This window comes from Cryptomeria japonica, chromosome 11 (assembly GCF_030272615.1).
Source record: "Cryptomeria japonica chromosome 11, Sugi_1.0, whole genome shotgun sequence".
NCBI classification, from domain to species: Eukaryota; Viridiplantae; Streptophyta; class Pinopsida; order Cupressales; family Cupressaceae; genus Cryptomeria; species Cryptomeria japonica.
The window spans coordinates 152,095,109-152,106,736 of NC_081415.1; positions in this window are offsets into that span (position 1 = coordinate 152,095,109).

Genomic DNA, 11,628 nt, shown 5'->3' on the forward strand with positions numbered 1-11,628 from the left:
ATCATGAATTGTAAAACCTTATCCATTTCACATTAATCAATTATATCTAGCTAAATATATATTTTTATTTACATTTCTTCTCATGTTAATAGTTCAATATTTCCTATTCTTAACTCTCTAAGCCCTAATTAATTAATCTAAATTAATTATATTTATGTTCTTATGTTTTATTTGATTGACTTAGAATAAGCCAAAGCAAATCATATTCCCATTATTTAAGAGTTAAAACTTAGATAATACTTTTTGAGGGATTCCAACTTGAATCTTCAACATGAAAACCTATTACATTACCATTGGAGCATATCACTTGAATAGTTTTATATAATTACCATGCGATCTTTTTCATTTGTTCATTTTTAAATTTTAATGTTCTCTTTAATCTTTCAATATATAAACATTCATTTCTCAATAGCTATATTTTACTCACTTTGTTATTTTATATTTCATTGTTGATGTAAACAAAAATAGAGTTTCAATAGATGACACTTGCACACTTGCACACATTATTGGGCTTTGCATTTAGTTTTCTTTCAGCATTTAAAAATATTTTAAAATTTTAATAATATTTTCATTCAATAATGTTCTCACCATATTTGTAGTAGCTTTTTGAAATACAAGTCAGATTAAATTTGACATCACATTTATATTTTGATGTGGGTGTGATACATTGAGCCATCATGATTTTCTAATATATCAAAAATTACTCTAAAAAGAAAAAAAATGTATATAATAGAAATTCAATTTAATAATTGATACATTACAATATAAACATTCAATATTTTGGACAAAAATAAATTGAATAGAATGAAATCAATAAGCATTGTGAGCCTAGATTGTGAAACGGTAATAGTTTAAAACAAGTACATCCACCCCATCTTGTTGATGAAGAAGAAAAATATTTCACATTTTTTCGTAAGCTTTACATATTATTTACACCTAAAATTTATATAGAGCTAGATTGTAAGTGGTGCATCAAGTTTTTCAAAAATATTATTGCTTTTATATATCTAAACAAAATGGGTAATTTTTTAAATATTTCCTTTCTTCATATATTAGTATAGGAGCACTCTATTGGATGTTGGTCCTTCCAAAAAAATATGTGCAATATATTAATGATTTGCAAATATTAAATTATATAGAGTCCTTATTTAGCACAAACAATAAGCTTATACAAGACAATATTATGAATGAAGCCACCAATTATCATGTCCTCCATAAGAAAGATACACCAAGAAACCATCCTATGCAAAAATGGATTCCTGTACAACGAGTTATACATTAGTAATAATCAAAGGATTCCATTATTCAATTTTAAAGTATTACAAATAATTCATGATTAATAGATAGAATAGTCAATGAGAATTTGTCTAATGAGCTAAGTACTAATTCTCTTTTAAATTTTAGCATTTAATATTTGAATTATGATAAATACTTCAAAGAACAAAAGAATTCACATTTCAATGAAATATAGATATACCTATTTACAGTGTCAAGTTCTTCATCCACAGAAACAAAAACTTTAGGATTGTGTCAACTTTATAGAAATATTTCCTTCTCCAACTCATTTTTATCAAGATCAATGACACTATCCCTGCAAAAGTTACTCCATATGACAATCCAAGTGCTATCCCATACCAAGGATATTTAATGTTTTTTTCTTTTCTTTATTCATTGGAACTGGAGGAGGAACAAATTGTGGCCAAGAAAAATTTTTGGGTAGAGGACATCCCCATAAATTAGGATTCCCTGAATAAGAGGATTCTCCAAATGTGGTAATATGTCGTCCTTGTGGTATAGTTTTTGAAAGTTGATTGTTTGATAAATTCAAGAAACCCAAAGATCTTAGAGAATCAAGCTTTGTAGGGATTCATCCTAAAAATCTATTTCTTGAAAGTGATGAATAATGATGAACAATAAATACCCAATAGGTACTGAGAGGGGGGGGGAATCAGTACAGACAAAAATTTCTTTGACAACTTAAACTACAAAAACTGCACTAACTGGCAAACAACATCACCAACCTAAACAAAGACAATACCAGTAAAACATAGTAAGACTGTAAAAGACATAAACCGGTAACACTTAGAACTTCTCAAAACCTAATATCTCATCTCAGCTTCACCCATATGCTTAAGAAAGTAATACATCAGAAATACAATGACCATTAGATCAACATGTATTACCACTTAACAGAAAACACTAAATCATCACATGAAACAACATCAAACATGACACACTGATTTTTTCACGTGGAAACCCAAATAGGAGAAACCACAGTGGGGATGAATACCCACAAGTTGTTCTTAAACTCTTCTGAAGTTTTCTCTGTTAGGAGCCTAGTCTGGTTAAAGACTTTACAATAGGTTGTGCTAGGAACCGATCCTGCTAGGGATCACCCAGTTAAGGGATGGCTAAATACCTGGTTAGAGGTTAAAACCTTGTTAAAGGATTTAAAAAAATCCTGTTAAAGCTACCCAGTAAAGAGATTTTCAAACTGCTAAAATGATTAGAAGTCAACAAGTAATACACTAATCTGATAACAATAGTCAATGCCAAGACAGATCCACTTCAGTTCCTTTACATCTGCAATCACACTCTGCAAATCTCTACTCACTTCTCTGGTTTGGCAAGAATCACCTCACATACATTCATTTGCCAACAACTTCAAATGAAAATCATCATCGGCCTTATAGACAACAATTAGTTTGGTGGCCAAAACCTAAAACCCTAAGCATCGTTCATTCTTCACCGCTTCTGGAAGCTGATAACCCATCATGCGCTCTCCACATTTACTAAGATTTTGCATATTCCCGAGGTAGATAGAATCAATCTTCTCATGCAAGATCCTCAAGGAAATCCTTCACGCACACAAGGTTGACGTGGCAACATGATCTAATCTTCATTTCAATGCTAACTCATCAGAGGATGTCATCGGTCGAATCACACAGACTTGGAATGCATCAGTCGGGAACTCTAAAGTTGAGACTACCAACCGGTAGTCATATCAAGTGAAACCCTGTTACAAACTTTGCATATACCGGTTCACTTGCCAGTTTACTTACTTCAACATACCGATTCACACTTCATCATACTGGTTCACTTGCCAGTTTACTTACTTCAAAATACTAGTTCACACTTTCAACATACCGATTCACACTTTCATCATACCTGTTCACACTTCAACATATTGACATCAATGATAACATACATTATCATCATGTCATCAAACTCTGCATATATGCGAACAAAATGACTCTAATTGACTCATTTCTCTCAAACTACTTAGAATGGTCCCATTCAAACAATTCATGGAAAGGTTAAAAAATCTCAACCCCTTCAAATTACCAAAATTAGAAGGAATTCCTTCCTCCAATTCATTATTTGAGAGATCTATCGACGTGAGAGTGGAGAGAATATATGTGTAGTGCTCATTTCTACCCTTTGAAGTCATATCCAATCTTCATAAAAGCACTATAGAAACTTAGTAAAAAACTATTAAACTTAGTACAAAACCATCCTGGCTTTCCTTTGTCATTATTTGAAGTGATGTGATTGCATGTGGAATTGAACCTAAGATATGATTTGAAGAAATGAGCAAGATCTAGAGTTTCATTAATTGACCTATCTCTGAAGGAATAGGTCCTATAAACTTGTTGTCCTTCATCACCAATACTCTTAGGTTTGAAAAATATCTAATCAAAGCTGGTACTTCACCTCCAAATAAATTGTTCCCAATATCAAGTTCATGGAGCTTTGAACAATTTGATATTGAGGATGGGAAAGATCCATTGAGAATAGTATTGTGAACAACTAATGAACTTAATTCACTTAGCTTACTGAATTCACGTGGTAAGCTTCCCTCCAAACTATCATTTCCCAAATTTAAGACAATGAGAGAAGAGCAATTGGACAAGCTTGCAGGGATCGCTCCCTTATTTTCTTGTTTGTGTGATTGAATAACTTGAGATGAGATAATTTTTCCATGCTTGGAGGAATATTGCCTTTGAACAAATTGTCATTAAGCAATAATATTGAAATATTACAAGGCCACATTGATGGGACACGTCCACTCAATCTATTTCTAGAAACATCTAGTATTTCTAGTTCCATCCATGTTGAAATATTTGAAGATAGAGATAGGCTTTCTTCTAGATGATTTCCAAATAGATTTAAATAATGCAACAGAGTATTGGTTTCCCATAGCCAAGAGGGAATTACACCCACAAGACTGGCATTAGTCAATTCCAAGATTTCAAGTGAGAATTGTGTTGAAATCTAAGAAGGAAACTCACTGTCAATCATACATGACACTAAAGATAGTTGAGATAATTTGAAGATTGGAATCTAGGTTGTGATAATATTTACCACTTAATCTTATAAATGCAAAGGATTTAGGCTTGTAAGCGTGTGAAAAGAGGTCTCTGAAATCAATAGATGATCGTTTGTTGATAGGAATAATATAACTAAAGAAGGTGGAAATGAAGAAGAAGAGATGGTTTTGTTGAATCGATTGCCATGAGCATACAAGTCAGTGTGGGAGGAAAGATGAGCAAATGAGGAAGGGACAACCCTGGTTAGTTGGTTATGGTAAATATATAACCTCTCTAGTAAAGTGAGATTGCCCAAGGAATCTGGAATACTACCGATTAGCTGATTGTTTGGAAGATATAACTCCCTCAACAGAGAAAGACTTCCTAGAGAAGCCACTATGCATCCACTAAGCTAGTTGTAACTAAGGTAAAGGAAGGTTAAAGAAGAAAGATTCCCAAAGGAATTTGGAATGCAACTGACTAGTTGATTGTTTCCAAGAAATAAATGCTTCAACAAAGGGAGACTTCCAAGAGAAGTTAGAATCCTTCCAGTGAGTTGGTTGCCATCCTGGTAAAGTTTGGTTAAAGAAGAAAAATTGCTAAGGTAGGAAGGTATGCTTCCATAATTGATCAGTACTACTGAAACAATCTTACAATAATGAAAACTACAACTGCTGTCAGTACAAGAGAATTAGCAACTCTAATAGAAGGAAAGTTCCATTGGCATTATGGAGGAATTGATTATGTGTTGCATTGATGTTTTGTCATTGATGTCAACACTAGCTGTTATGGTTGGTTACCGGTAGACATGTTTTGGTTACCGATAGAAGATCTAGTGTTACCGGCAGAAGGGACTATCTGTTGGACACTTTCGGTGTGTTTGGATCAATGGAGTATGTTTTTGCTTTATGTGTTACATGCTTCTGGAGTATGTTTTGGTCAGATAGTATTGACTTGGTGATCGAATGCTATCATACACTCTTGTAAACCCTTATCGGCATAGGTTTAAGATTTTACCAACAAAGCTTTTACTGAGAATCTTTGATAGGATGCATAGGTGGTGTTGGTGTGGCTTCTAGATGGAATTAAGGATGCTGAAAATGTTCTTTGATCGTGCCTCAACTGATTGGCGACATTGCTTTGGCATGGTGGACCCATATTAGGTTCGGTGCCTATCTAGGTTATGGACCAGTATCATGTTAACATGTTCTCTACATGTTACCAGGATGTTTTATGGATTGGTTCCTCATTGTAGATTGGGTATCATCGTCATGAAATGAAATATCATATGCAAAGGAGTTGGTCTATCATTGAGGATCGAATTGGGTTTAAGGAAGAGATCAAAGGCCTTCGGTATTGAGCTTAACCAGGACTATAGTCAAGCATGGTAGATGTTATCTCTGGAAATTCATTCTTTTGGATTATTGTCCAACTATCTTGAGGTGGTTATATCCTCTTTGTAGTTAGTGAGACTCTTTTGTAATGAGCAATACGCTCTAGGAAGTGTGCCTTCCTACATGTGCAGGCCCCTCATTGTTAACAACTGATTCACCCCCCCTTCCTCCCCCCTCTCAGTTTCTCACCAGTTATATTAACAATTGGTATCAGAGCTTTGGTCCTCTTTTGCAGAAGCTTAACCGCTTGAGGAAGATCCTATGGCAACTAACACTTCAAATCCACTAGCAACTATTTTCAGAAGAGAAATCCCTAAGCTTGATGGAACAAACTATGGGATATGAAAAATCCAAATGGAGAATCATCTTAGATGTCTTGGAAAAGATATTTGGGAGATCACTAAGAAAGGATACACACCTTATGATCCAGCATCTGGCAATCCTTCTCCTATAGACTTGGACAAAAATATTGAAAATGATTGCAGAGCTAGAGAAGCCCTCTTGTGTGCACTTACTGATCAGTTGATCATGGGATTGACTAATAAATCATCTACAAAGGTTATGTGGGATAAATTGCAAACTCTAAATGAAGGTGACCCTACTGTCAAAATTGCTAAACTTGATGGTTATTGGGTAAGATATGAGAACTTCAAGATGGATGACAATGAAAGAATTGCTACATTCATGGAAAGAGTAACTGAGATTGTCATGGGAATTCAATATTGTGGAGGATCTCTGAGTGAAGATGAAATAGTTTCCAAAGTTTTGAGAGCCCTTTCACTGGCTTACAAGATGAAGGCAACTGCAATTAATGAGTTGAGAACAATGGCAAACACTTCAGTTAAGAGAGATATTCTGATTGGGAAATTACTTGCTTTTAAGCTTGAAGAATTTGGACCTTTTGGAGCTACAAAGTCTTAACCTTCTTTTCATGCATCATCATCATCTACTAGAAAGAGTGATTGGAAAGCCATATATGCAAAATAATTGGAAGATATGAGGAAAGAGGATGAATAATTTGAGCAACTTTAAGCCTTATTTGCTAGAAGAGTACGTAAAGGACTAGTAGGAAGTAAGTATGAAGGAAAAGCACCTTTTAAATGTTTTGGATGTAATAAGATTGGTCATTTTACATCTAGATGTCCTGAAAGAAATGCAAGATTTGAAGAAAGAGTTAAGAAATCATTTAAGCCTAATCAACACAGATATATATTCAAGAGAAACAAACAATGCTACATAGAAGATGAGGAAGGAGTAAGTGATGACTCTAAGGATGAACCGATAGCAGACTCTGCTAGTGGATCTGACAATGGAAAGGAATGGGTGTTCTATGCTTTAAAGGAAGATGAACCGAAACCGACTATCAAGAATGAAGAAAAGACCTTGGCAGCAAAAGTTGAAGATAAGGATGAATGGTAATTGATAGTGGATTCTCACATCATATGACTAGAGATAAAAGGAAATTTCTATCCCTGGAAGACTACAATGGTGGTCAAGTCAAATTTGGAGATGACAAAGCATGCATGATCAAAGGTAGAGGTACTATTTCTCTGGATGGTAAGGATAACACTGATAATGTCTATTATGTAGAAGGTTTAAAGCATAATCTTTTGAGTATTGGTCAATTGGTGGACAAGGGATTCCAACATCAATTCAAAGAGAGGAAATGCAAAATCATTAACAAGACTGGTTTGGGGATTGCAACTGGTATTCAGACTGGAGGTAACATATTTCACTTGAACACAGGTAATAAGACATGTTTGATTTCTCATATTGATGAGAGTTGGCTATGGCATAAGAGGTTGTGTCATGTTAATTTTGATTGTATTGTCAAAATCAGTTCAACTAAGGTAGTTAGAGATATACCTAAGATTATGAAGCCTCATAATTTGGTATGTAAGGAATGTCAATTGGGAAAGAAAGTTAGATCTTCTTTTAAGATCATACATGATAAATCTAATGATGTACTTGATTTGATTCATACTGGCTTATGTGGTCCAACAAGGACTAGAAGCTTTCAAGGTGATAGGCATTTCATGCTAATAATTGATGATTATTGTAGAATGATGTTGGTGACTTTTCTGAGGGAGAAGTCTGAAGCTTTTGAGAAATTTAAGATCTTTAAAGCAAAGGTAGAAACTAAAACTGGATTGAAAATCAAATGTCTAAGATCAGATCAAGGTGGTGAGTTCAATTCTCATGAATTTAACAGTTATTGTGAGACAAATGGAATTAGGAGACAGTTATCTGCACCTTAGAATCCCTAGTAGAATGGAGTAGTGGAAAGGAAGAACATAACCATTTTGGATGAAGCAAGAACCATTATGATGGAAGCCAAATTGTCTCACATCTACTGGAGAGAAGCAATGAGTATAACAGTCTACACATTCAACAGAGTCACATCAAAGGTGAAGCTGGTAAGACTCCTTATGAATTATGGTTTGGGCATACACCTACTATTAAATATTTTAGAATTTTTGGAAGTAAATGCTATATCAAAAAGGATGATTCAATTGGGAAGTCTGATCCTATATGTGATGAAGGAATATTTCTTGGATACTCAATTAGAGAAAAGCATATAGATGTTATAACAAAAGATTGCAGAAAATTATGGAGAGTGCAAATGTGAAAGTGGATGAGAAATACAAAAATTAATCTATATCATATGATAGGAAACTGACAGTGGAAATGATCATAACTAAACCAACAATGCATCAACCGGTACAGGAAATTGAGACAATTACACCAATACAATCAAAAAATTCAACTGTGACTGATGATCATAACAGTGAACTTGAAATTTAGAAGACACCAAGGTATGCAAGGTTAAATCATTGGAGATAGGAATAAGGGAGTTATGGCAAGAAGAAGACTGGAAAATGAAGAGGTATGTCTTATTTCTCAAATTGAACCATCTGTTATTGAAGCTTGCAAAGATGAATATTAGTTAAAGGCTATGGAAGATGAATTAGATTAGATAGAGAAAAATGAGGCTTGGACTTTAGTTCCCCGACCTAAAAATAAGAATGTTATTGGAACCAAATGGGTTTTTACAAAATAAACTGAATGAGGATGGTCAAGTTGTAAGAAACAAAACTAGATTGGTTTGTAAATGATATTCTCAAATGGAAGGAATTGATTATGGTGAGACATTTGCACCTGTAGCTAGAATTAAAGTTGTTGGGCTATTTCTTGCCTACGCAGCATATAAGAACTATAAGGTCTATCAAATGGATGTTAAATGTGCATTTTTGAATGGTGAGCTTGAGGAAGAAGCATACATTGAACAACCTAATGGATTTTAACTGACATATGATAAAGATATGGTTTGTAGGTTAAGGAAAGCATTATATGGATTGAAACGGGCTCCTAGAGCTTGGTTTACAAGGTTGGATAAATTTCTTTTGAAGCTTGGTTTTACTAAAGGAAGTGCTAACAGTACCTTATATTACAATATCATTGATGATGATATTCTGATTATTGAAGTATTTGTTGATGATATCATTTTTGGAGGTGAAGATAAATTATGCATGGAATTTTCTGACAATATAAAAAATGAATTTGAAATATCCATGATTGATGAAATGAGATTTTTCTTAGGTTTGCAGATTACTCAAACTAACAAAGGCATCTTTATCTATCAAACTAAGTATCTAAGGGAATTGTTGAAGAAGTTTGGTATGGATAATTCCAAACTGGTAAGTGAGAAATTCCAAACTGGTATGGATAATTCCAAACTGATAACTCCTATGGTGACAAGTGAGAAATTATCTATCAAAGACACATCTGCACTGGTAAATTCAACAAGGTATAAGTCTATGATTGGTGGCTTGTTATATCTAACTTAGACTAGACCATATATTATGAATGTAGTGAGTATTGTCTCAAGATATCAAAGTAATCCTAAAGAAAATAATGAATTTTTAGTAAAGAGGATATTCCGGTATTTGCAAGGAACAACAGAATATGGCTTATGGTATTCTAGAGATGACAACTTCACTTTGTATGTATATACAGATTCAAATTGGGAAGGAGATACTGATGACAAGAAGAGCACTTCTGGTGGATCTTTCTTTCTTGGAAAGAAACTGGTTTCATGTATCAGTAAAAAATAATCATTCATTTCTTTATCTACTGCAGAAGATGAATATGTTGCAGCAACAACTAATTGTATTCAAGTCATGTGGATGAAGCAAATGTTTAAGGATATCAAGGTAAATTGTAGTGAACTGGTAGTTATCTATTGTGATAACTTTGCAACTATTAACATGTCTAAGAATCTGATATTTCACTCTAAGACTAAGCACATATCAATAAAGTACAACTTTCTGAAGGAAAAGGTGGAAGAAAAGGAAGTCAAAATGGTTTATGTGAACACTAAAGAGAAAATTGTAGATATATTCACTAAACCGTTGTTTAAGGAATAATTTGAGTATTTGAGAGACAAGTTAGGGGTTTCTGCCCCTCCGACAGAGACTTGATTGATGCAGTTTGGCATCAGTCTAGCATGCATTATTAGAGATACTATTCATTCTGGCATTGATGAGTGGTGCTACTACTCAGGGGGAGTAGTCAGCTTTGAGATTGGGAGGCTTATATCATTGCTTTGATATTTTTATCATATTTTTGGCTTTGATGTCAAAGGGAGAGTGATAGTGATGTGAAAAATGAATTCAGAGCTATATACTTGAGATTGTTGGTTGTCTTCCACAAGGGGCCGGTTGAGATACTTAACAAGTTTACTAAACACTATGCATGCAATCCACAAAGATATTTAAGCATCCACAATAAGTAAAACATCTACCATAACACAAGTGTTTATAGGTGAAAAATCCAAATGAGGAAAACCATGGTGAGATGGGACCCACAAGTTAACTATCTGTAGTAATAGATAACCTACCGGTTATGGTCTACAAAAATGCTCTGCTAGGAGCGAATCCTGTTAAAGATTCCAAAGCTTTGTTAGGAGCTATACCCTGTTGAAGGTAGTACCCTGTTAAGAGTAACCTCGGTAGAGGATTTCTAAATCCAAACTAATGGATCACCTTGTTAGAGGATCTGTATAATGAAGCTTGTTAGAGCTTACCCAGTTAGGGGATTTGACTGTTGTAGTGATTAGAAAACAACAAGTGGTGTGATCTAATAGTATCACAAATTTCTTGAATAGATCCTCTTCTACTCCCTCAAAACTACATCACCAATTTCATCACCAACATATTCTGCAATGCCTTTCTATCTTGCATCATATCATCTCATGTTTTTTAAATTGTTCATCATAATGTCATTATATAGACACTACATTTCATGTCATCTTAAAAATCATATCACAATTACCTAGGTGCTATGTATTTGGACAATCAAACATAACTCATCACAAATTACTGCTAAAATGTTGGTTAAGGGTAACTCATCACGACCGGTGATAACTCATCACACAATCAATGAATACTGATTGAAACACTGATACCGGTTTGGAGTTAACCATTATCAAGACATAAACTGATTGTCCTCCATTCGCCTCTTTGATGGTTTCCGTTGAATCTCCAAGTTGGTGTCAAGCCATGTCTACATATACTGGTTGATTACATATACCAGTTAGACACCTTCTAAACCATCTTAACAATACCGGTTGCAATACAAGTAACTTTAGAAGTAATACTAGTTTGTCTAAACTAGTGTGAACATATATGTATGTATATGTGTTCCATCAATGACAACACATGAAGTCATCCATCACAATCATCATCAAGCCAACAGTCTCCACAACCTTCCCAGTGTTGTAAGCCATAGAAACTAGATAACCTCTCATCTTCACTTTCTAGAAACTATAATCATATCCTTCTAAGATAGGAATGGATAATTTGTATGCCATCAAATTAGGATCTACCTCAAGTAGTTAAACTCTATATCAAGGAACCAAGGCT